Source organism: Apium graveolens, chromosome 7 (genome assembly GCF_009905375.1).
Source record: "Apium graveolens cultivar Ventura chromosome 7, ASM990537v1, whole genome shotgun sequence".
NCBI classification, from domain to species: Eukaryota; Viridiplantae; Streptophyta; class Magnoliopsida; order Apiales; family Apiaceae; genus Apium; species Apium graveolens.
This window is the reverse complement of record NC_133653.1, coordinates 57,713,537-57,723,979: the sequence shown is the minus strand read 5'-3', so window position 1 is coordinate 57,723,979 and position 10,443 is coordinate 57,713,537. Positions and strand designations below refer to the sequence as shown.

Below are 10,443 nucleotides of genomic sequence, written 5' to 3'. Positions count from 1 at the left end.
ATTCGTACAACAAAAGTTAGTGTTTACTAGTTTCGTGTTATTTGATTAGTGGCATCACCATCACATGTTAAGGTTAAGAACAATTACTTTGAATGAAGTAGTAATGAAGTTAGAATCTCATATATGTCATATATATAATTTCAACCATTCTTGTTCTCTTAGTTATAATTGTTAGTTTAATTCTTAGTTATAAACAATCTCAACTTGTTTTTTGTCTTAGCATTGGATAATAACCATTTCATTGTTGCATAGGTGCATATTCTTAAATTAACCAAAGAGTCTCTGTGGGAACGAATTTGATCTAAATCTTATACTACTTGTGAATGCGTATACTTGCGTGTATTATTAGCGCGTGTTAACGTCCTAACAAGTTTTTGGCGCCGCTACCGGGGACTCGGTGTTAATTTTTAGAGTATGTTCTTGTCATCAGTGGTCGTTAAAGTTCACTGACTCGGATTCTTTTACTTTCACGGTTTATTTGTTTGTGTTTCAGTTACTCATTACAATGGGAGATCCAGCAGCACGAACGATAGTCTTGATGGATTTTTCTCAACCCAAGATCAATGACATTCAATCTAGCATTGTCAGACCAACTATCACAGCTAATACCTTTGAGATCAAGCCTGGCATAATTCAATGGGTTGAGAATTCAATCCAGTTTGGGGGTGCTTCAATGGAAGATCCCAATATACATATTAGGGATTTTATTGAGATCCGCGACACCTTCCAGTTCAACGGTGTTTCTGAAGATGCTGTGAAGCTGAAACTATTCCCATTCTCTCTGAGGGACAAGTCTAAGAGTTGGTTACACTCTCTACCAGCTGGTTCAATTACTACTTGAGAAGATCTTGCTCAAAAGTTTCTCACTAAATTCTTCCCTATGGCGAAGACAGTTGCAATCAGGAATGCTATTACTCAATTTACGCAGCAATCGGGAGAAACTCTATGTAGAGCTTGGGAGCGCTACAAGGAGATGCTTAGGAAGTGTCCTCATCATGGCATTCCTGATTGGATGATCATCAATTGCTTCTATAACGGTTTGGGAGCACAATTTAGACCCATGCTTGATGCAGCATCAGGTGGAGCATTATGGGCAAAGAGCTATGAGGAAGCTTATGATCTAATTGAACTGATAGATGCTAATAAATATCAGTATCCAACCCAGAGATTGCCACAGAGCAAGGTAGCATGAGTTCTTGAAGTGGATACAGCTACGGTTATCACTGCTCAACTAATGGCACTGTCTATGTAGATCGATTCTCTGGCTAACTATGGTGTTAATCAGATAACCAGTGTTTGTGAGCTGTGTGCAGGTTCACATGCGACGGAGCAATGCGCTATATCTAGTAAATCAGCTCAGTTTGTGAGCAACTTTCAGAGATCGCAACAACCAGTTCCAGACACTTATCATCCTGACAACTGGAATCATCCTAACTTCAGTTGGAGCAATAATCAGAATACGATGCAACATCCATTCCCGCAGTTTGGGAACAAGCAATTCACTCCTCCTGGTTTTCAGCAACAGTATGCACCAATATAAAAAATCCAACTTTAACATCAAACTCATGGAGGTGCAGGTCTATCTTCGAATGAAAAATCTGAATTGGAGGAGTTGAGGCTTATGTGCAAACACCAGACTCTTATATGCCAAAGCCAGGCTGTTTCTATCAAGACTCTGGAGAACTAGATAGGACAAATTGCTAACGCCTTATTGAATCAACTACTAGAAATGCTTTATAGTGATACAGAAGTTCCAGGAAAGAGGGAAGCGGAAGAGCAGGTTAAGGCAATTACATTGAGGTCTGGGAAGGTTGCTGTAACACCCCCAAATCCGGGGTCGGGGATCCGGGTTGTCACGAATTCCATTTCCCTTAATAACACCCAATCTTAAAAAAACAATCAACTACTCTGTACTGTGACCCCACAATAAACACACACACCACAAGTTATAGTCTCAGAGATTAATATCCAAAAATAACACGAGTCATTTTATTCCAAAATTATATGCCATTACACCTTAAAAGGGTTTCTGAATAAATTTACATTTCTTTGCCATTATTATAATTGATAAAGATACATAAGTCTGGTACATCAAAAGTTGAAAGCCTAGCCTATTGGTAGTTCCTACCTCAGCTATAGCGACATCAACGCCTATAGGAAACTGCGGAACGTTTCCTATCCGCTCGCGAATTGGGAGCTTGGTCCTGTTCATCTTGTCTATCTGATGTTGTGTGATGAAAGAAGAAAGCAAGGGTGAGCAACAAGCCCACCGAAATAATATGTATAATAATTAACAATATATGAGCATTCTCATAGTACTCATGAAAGTCTTGGTCAAGAAGAAATGAACCAAGCTGATATCTTAACGCGACCAAGTCGTAAAATATTCAGTATATATACATATATACTTTTCACAATCTTTGAAATCTTCTGACATGTATAATATACATAGAGTTCCAGTTTATAACTGTATAAAAATATCATTGCAAGGTGATCTCATATATCTAACCTTGTCTCAACGTTTTTCTGAAAATCTTTGTCATTCATAAGACAATCATTAACTAGATATAAGTTTAAAAGATGAAGTTACAAGATACTCCAATATACTTATATCTTTTCCGAATACTACTTGAACTACCACCGTTCAATGTATAAATAGTTCATCCCATAGATTAAGCTACAAGAAACAAAACTTGTATAGAATCAATCTTTAAAATATCATCAAAATAAAATGAAGTTACGAGATATTTCATTTGATGCAAACATCATTTTGAAAACTTGACCCTGCCAACACTCAACAATCGCCCAACCGTAGCCTTTCTATCGAAGTGCTCTGGGTAGTGTTGCAGAAATATCCAATTGGATGATGAACTCATTACGGGAGTTTGCCGTGCCAGGAAGACCACTTACGATGATCAGTCGTAGTAGTGCAACCCCACCATTTTCTACATGTAGAGGAGAACCTGTCGGATTTACTTGTCAACCGAACACTGGACTCCTAAGGAATGGACCGTCTTAGCGGAACTTCCGGGCCATTTGGGCCAATATAATAAGGCTGGGCCGGCGCCACTCTACCACTTACGCCACTCCTAGTTCAGATGAAATCCATGACTCTGAAACGTAAAGCTCGTTCCCCCTTTCCTCAAGTAGAAACTTGTTGATACGGCTCCACCAAGAAGTCATATCTAGTTGGAAAGGAGAACTCACCGATATTTCCCAGGCGATGCCTGTTAATGGATTAACTTGTTCCAAGAATTTTACTTCCCGAGTGTTGGGTAAGTAATCAAAAATTCTTTTATCAAAATAGCAACCTTGTTGCGAATATACAATACACCACAGAGCCGGATCCCTCAGGTTTTGAGCGAGTATTTAAATCCCCTTCGAAAGGAGGATCTTAAATATAAAAATGAGTTTTGGGATCCGCTCTAACTTTTAAAATCATTTTGAAGACTCGCAAAACATTTTTAAGAATGTTTGGAGTGATGCTGATTTAATAAAATAAATCAGTCCCAATATTTTAGGCAATATCTGAATATTATTATTTAAATAATATTCTCATAAAGAATAATCTTTATAAAAATAATTGAAGTAGAAGTTTTAAAACATATACTTGCAATGAATATTAAATAACCAAAGATATACTTATACGAAAGTACTATCTTTATTTGAATAATCAAAAGTGAGTTTGATCATCGACACATTATTCCTTAATAAAATAAAGAATAATAATTAGTAATTAATCGCAGTCATAAGTCCTCGAATGAATATTCAAAATAATATTCATTAATAAAATAAACGGAGTCATAAGCCCTCGAATGAATATTCAAAATAATATTCATTAATAAAATATACGGGATCATAAGCCCTCGAATGAATATTCAAAATAATATTCATTAATAAAATAAATGGGGTCATAAGCCCTCGAATGAATATTCAAAATAATATTCATTAATAAAATAAACGGGGTCATAAGCCCTCGAATGAATATTCAAAATAATATTCAATAATAAAATAAACGGGGTCATAAGCCCTCGAATGAATATTCAAAATAATATTCAATAATAAAATCAACGGAGTCATAAGCTCTCGAATGAATATTCAAAATAATATTCAATAATAAAATCAACGGAGTCATAAGCCCTCGAATGAATATTCAAAATAATATTCATTAATAAAATAAAGTTATCGAATAAACCTTATTTTATTCATAGTTTTAAAAACTATTCATATATATATATATATAAATATATATATTATACTCGGGAGCATCGACTCCCGGTTTTAGAAAAATGTTCACCTTTGGGTCCCCTATACTAAGGGTATATGCAATTTACCGCTTATCTCTAGCATATGTATTATCAACTGAATCAACAGATATATGTATCAAGAATACGAAACAGGCATGCATATATACAATATCACATGCTACAATATATCGCAAGAATTTGCTAATTAACCATCATGCATCTATCACAAGATAATGCATATACAAATGTATACATCACAACAACAGTATAACGGGTAGAAAACTTACCTGAGCGACTGAGGGTGGTAAAAGGCCTGGGACGAGCCTGGTAACCTATAAATAACATATAAGTTGGAATTAAACCAAAGTCGCTTAAGAATCTACACTTTAACCAACTAGACTCTAACGCTCGCTTTTGCGCTTAACGATTCACTTAAGTCGCTCGAGTACCCTCGGCTCCACCATTTTTAATAAATTAACCATTAAGGGTTTTAAGGCGATTCTTTTGCAAGTACCCTCCCAACCGCCTAATCCACTTTACATAATTGTTTTATACTCCAATTAGTCATTTAAGGTCCTTAACCAAGGTTTCAAAATAAGGCGAGGGGTAAAGGTTCGTTCGCGAAACGCCGTTACTTAAAACGGTCGTTTCTCCTAAACCGTACATCGGAACCAAGCGAACCATATATCAAAATGAAGCTTACGACACGCTCTATCTAATCATGGCAATGTTATAGATTGGTCAGTGAGTTATCTGGTCCGAGATTCATGTACAACAGTCTAAGGAAAACGGGCATTATGACGGTTATGTTTACGCTATTTCCAATTTAATTATCACTCTAAATTCTCATCAATTCACTCACAGCCACCAACACAACAATATTAAACCATCATACTACAACTCAGTCCCCAACTCCAAATTTTACCAATTTATCCAACCAATCAAAGACCCAATATTCAAAACCAATACAAATCCACCAAAACTACTTATAATCAAAGATCAAGCCTTAATACTAACAATGCTTCAATAAAACTTAATGGAATCATAAAATCAAAGCTAGAGTTTGAATTTTATACCTTCCTTGGGAGGTGTTAAGTTGCTAGGAAACCTTAGGGAGCCTCCTACAAGCTTGATCTTTCCAAAGAAATCAAGAACACAAAGTTAGGTTTTGAAGTTTCTAAAAGTCAGATTGAAAGAACTGTAAATATAAGGGTCTTACCATGCTTATTTAGAAGAGACTTGTGAACAATAGTTGTAGGCCATCTCAATACCTTTCCAACGAGCTATAGAACACATCATTTGAGTGAGTATTGAAGGAGATATGGCAGTTTGAAGTTGCTGCTCTGGTTTTAGCCGAGAGCAAGCTTTCAAGGGGGACAAAGTGAAATGCTTCTTGTTTTGCCCTTTGACTAATTGTGTGGTGAATTACTTGGTTGCTTCTCTTTTATTTTAATTAACCATATTTAGAATTTACCATGGTTAAAAACACTTGGCTAATATTTCACCAATTCAAAATATCTACTAGGTCATGCTTAGGTCATCTTGATTATGTCATCCTTTTACACTTGTTTTCTTCTTATTGGTATGATGACATCATCACCCACTAACCTCTTTGATTAACCTCTAATTACTTGGCTAATGACCGCTGATCTGTTATACGGTTCGCTTAACTTTTGTTCTCGTTTATCGTTTGAGGGATCATACCCGGGATCTTATTACTTGGGTTCCCTTAACCTTTCTCAATACATTATATTCCTTTTATGATCCTCTCTTATAATCCTTGAATTTAAATTCTTTTAATCATGTTACCTTATACTCAATTCTTTCGGTATCTGGTGGATTTTCGGGAAAAATCAAAGTGTTCGGATTTGGATTCTGACGATCATTACATACACTTATTTATCATATAGAGTACTAATACGATCTCAGAATAACAATAAAAGAACCCCTACATAGTGTGGCATGAAAAGTTTTCTTATTCAGCATAATCAGCAAAAAGCACTATTCATAAGGGTTTCAAAAATTCCAAAATTTGGGGTTACTACAGTTGCAAGCCCTGAAAAATCTCAAGTTCCGGAATCTGAAGCTTTGGTTGAAGAAAATGTGCAGAAGGAAACATAAGTGGAATCAAGAAAGAAAACTGTGGAACACACTCCTCCTGAGGGTAATATAGGGGAGAAACAGGTCTATCCTCCACCTCTTTTTCCTGAGAGGCTGCAGAAGCAGAAGTTGGATAAACAATTTGCTAAGTTTTTGGGGGTGCTCAAGAAACTTCATATCAACATACCTTTCGCTGAAGCTCTTGAACAGATGCCTAGCTATACGAGATTTATGAAAGGTATTCTCTCTCGGAAAGTGAAGCTCGATGACTTAGAGGCAGTTGCTCTTATAGAGGAATACAGTGTTGTGCTGCAACATAAGTTGCCTCCGAAGTTTAAAGATCCTGGAAGTTTCACTATTCCTTGCACCATAAGAAACTTGTCGTTCGACAAGTGTTAATGTGATTTAGGAGCTAGCATCAATCTGATGCCTTTATCAATCTTTAAGAAGCTAGGTCTACCTGATCCGAAACCGATATATATCTCATTGCAACTAGCTGATCGTTCCATCGCTTATCCACGAGGTATAGTGCAGGATGTCTTGGTCAAGGTGGATAAACTCATCTTCCCTGCTGATTTTGTAATTCTAGATTTTGAGGAAGATAATAAGATTCCTATTATCTTTGGAAGACCATTATTAGCTACTGGCCAAACTATGATCGATGTGCAAAAATGAGAGCTTATGATGAAGGTTCATGATTAAAAGGTCACTTTTAATGTGTTCAAGGAAATAAAGTTACCCACAGCTAAAGCGGAGTGCTTTAAAGTATAGTGGGTCGACTCTGTAGTAAATTCGGAACTTGATCAATTGCCAAAATCAGATACCTTAGGGAGAGCCTTAATAGGGGAATCAGTTATTGAAAATGAAGAAGGAGCAGAGCAAATGCAGGTTTTGAATGCACCTCCATGGAAGAGGAAGTTGGATATGTCATTCGATTCTCTTGGGTTAGAAGAGCTGAAAATTTCTCAAGAGCGTTTTGAACAATTTATTGAAGAAGCTCCCACACTTGAGCTCAACCCACTACTATATCACTTAAGTTGTGCATTCTTAGGTGCACCCCCTGATAAGGGGTTGAGATATATTTTTGATGATGTAGAGAGTGGATGGCTGGTTCCTCCCGTGCTTACAGATGGTACCTCTCGTGTACCACAGATAGTTGATAGGATTGGTGTTGGTGATAAGAAGTACAGGTGAGTAACTAGGCGTATGGAGGCCATGCACGACATTCACCGTCATTTTGGTACAGATTTGACACAGGATTTGGGCACAATCATCCGAACCACTGGCGTCGAGGTTGATTGGCCACCTGATCCTCCACCCGAGGAGGGTGATCTTTCCAATGACTAGGTATGCTTGAAATCCTTATTATTACCTTCAATGAGGATATTGAAAATTTTAAGTTTGGGGGTGATAATGTAAGGATTAGTTTATATGTGTCCATATAGTTCATATAGATTCATGTTGCATATAGTTATATTTCATTCATAGTGTTGCATGATTGTTGATATAGGACATATTTGTTTTTTATGTGATTTCATATAGTTACATCTGCATGCATATTTAACATGATCCCTTAAGATGAAGTATGTTATTTGATAAGTTGATGTTGATTTGAGTGTGGTGATGACGAATAGAGGGATGTTTAAGTCCTAATGAATTGATTTGAATGCCAAAAATAAATATTTTCACAAAGTCTTATAGGTTTGATTTTGATCTAGATCATGATCAAACTTGTTTGTTGTTGAGATTTAATCACTTGGTTATATTTAGAATTTCGTATAATCTCGTAATGACGTAAAATACTGATTTTTAAACTAGAGAAAAGCAGGATTTCATTGCTAGTTGTTGTAAGGCTAGGCATCAAATGGCTAGTAGCGGGCTCATAGTTTTATGATTAGTCTAGGGTTGAATGAGATGGAGTGAAACGCACTCATTCAGAAATTGAAGAAAAAAAAAGAGAAAAAAAAGAAAAAAAAGTATGCGTTTTGCATAATTGATCAAGAGTAAGCTCTTTAATACTCGAGTTATTAAGTTCTAGGGGACTTTGTGCCTAGTGACCTAAGGCTTTTATAGTCTGGGATCCGCTAACCTAACGCTCGCTACATGGGTATTATTGCATAAGTCTTTTGGGACCTCATTCATTGCACGGTCAAGTAAGCATCTTTGTTATGTATTCAGTAATAGCATGAATCCTTGTATAACTCTAGTAGAAAGGAGGTGTTGTGCGTCATTATGCGTTTAATGTCTATTCTAGTTATAAACTTGTGATTGTTTTGATGAAATACAAGTTATGGTTACTGATCTAGTATCGAGAGTATATATGTTAAGCATCCCACACACACACGTTTCTGGTTTGTAAGTTGGTTTGTGAGATTTATTAGAGCTCTGTTTTGAGTCATTGCATTCCTAGAGGCATTAGCTTGTTGGTTGGATATGGTTATTCATAGGGGATCGATTGCATTATCATTTAGTTGCATTCACGTAGTTGCATTCATGCATTAGGTTTATTTTGTAGTTTTGAGTCTGTTTATGCTTGAGGAAAAGAATCGATTCAAGTTTGGGGGTATGATAAGTGGATTTTATATCTACTTGAAACGCTTTATTACAGGTTTAAGTTGGTGTTTTAGACTCAAGTTGTTGGTATTTTTGATGTGTTTTATGTTATTGCATTTAAGGCATCAGTTATATGAAGAAAGGAGCTTTTAAAGGAAATATGCTGAAATTATATCAGAATTGGAATCCTAGGCCAATCGCAAGTTATATAGAATCTCGTTAGCTTCGTGTGGGCAGTTGAATCTCCTAATTCTAACGAGCAGAACTCAAGATATGGCCAAAAGAAGATTTGTCAGAAAATATCCAGAATGTCAGCGCGACCGCGCCAGAAGGCAGCACGCCCGTGCCGCTGAAACACTATTTCAGCGCGTCCGTGCCCGGTTTCTGCCCCAGAATCCTGATTTTAGTCGAAATTGAAGATTTTGAGAGTCCTGGTCATCCTGGAGCCTATATATACTAATAAAAAGACGTTTTTAACAAGAAGGAGACCTGAGAGAGCAATAAGAAGACCTAGAGAGCACGAGACGGCTATGGAGAAGAATAATTTTGTTTTCTTTAATATAGCTGATACTTGGATGCTTGTTTTCGATTTGTTCTTGAACCCTAGTACTCTTATATTGTTTATTATTATGCTTTCATTGGAACCCATGGTGACGATGAGTTCAGTTATGAACTAATCATTATTGTGGGGTTCTAACGGATTTATTTATGGATTTCTTTAGTTAAATTGTTTCGATATCTTAGTGTGTGGTGATTGATTGATATCCTAGTATTGGTTGTGCTTATTCATCTTTTATGCGTAGCTAACATATAAGATAGCGTGTTAATATCCATTGAAGCGACAGTGAATATAGAGGTTTAGAACTTACCATGTTAGTATAGGTTCATGTGTTATTGTTATGCATGATTCGTAGGTAATTTTACCCATCTTACTTTCCCTATGTAATCACGATAGATAACTTGCGCATTAAACCGTTATGTTTTCAATACCTATAGACATATAAGGACTAAGCATAATTGGTATCTATTCAACTTTTATCTCTTTTGTGGATGCTTGGTAGTAGGGTATTCGTACAATGAAAATTGGCATTTACTAGTTTCGTGTTATCTGGTTAGTGTCATCACCATCACATGCTAAGGTTAAGAACAATTACTTTGAATGAAGTAGTAATGAAGTTAGAATCCCATATTTGTCATATATATTAATTCAACCATTCTTGTTCTCTTAGTTATAATTGTTAGTTTAATTCTTAATTATAAACAATCTCAACTTATTTTTTGTCTTAGCATTGGATAATAACCATATAATTGTTGCATAGGTGCATATTCTTAAATTAACCAAAGAGTCTCCGTGGGAACGAATTTGATCTAAATCTTATACTACTTGTGAACGCGTATACTTGCGTTTATTATTAGCGCGTGTTAACATCCTAACAGCAATCGGGAATGCTCTTACTCAGTTTGCACAGCAAACTTGAGAATCTCTGTGTGAGGCTTGGGTTTGTTATAAGGAGATGCTAAGGAAGTGTCCACACCATGGCAT

At 36.3% G+C, this 10,443-nt stretch overlaps 2 non-coding genes across 2 annotated transcripts; both read right to left on the bottom strand.

The window, feature by feature from the left end:
• Positions 1–895: 895 nt before the first annotated feature.
• LOC141676064 (small nucleolar RNA R71) lies at positions 896–1,002 on the bottom strand. The gene has a single exon (XR_012556674.1). It is a non-coding gene; the product is annotated as a small nucleolar RNA R71 (small nucleolar RNA).
• Positions 1,003–10,336: 9,334 nt separating this feature from the next.
• LOC141675366 (small nucleolar RNA R71) lies at positions 10,337–10,443 on the bottom strand. The gene has a single exon (XR_012556023.1). It is a non-coding gene; the product is annotated as a small nucleolar RNA R71 (small nucleolar RNA).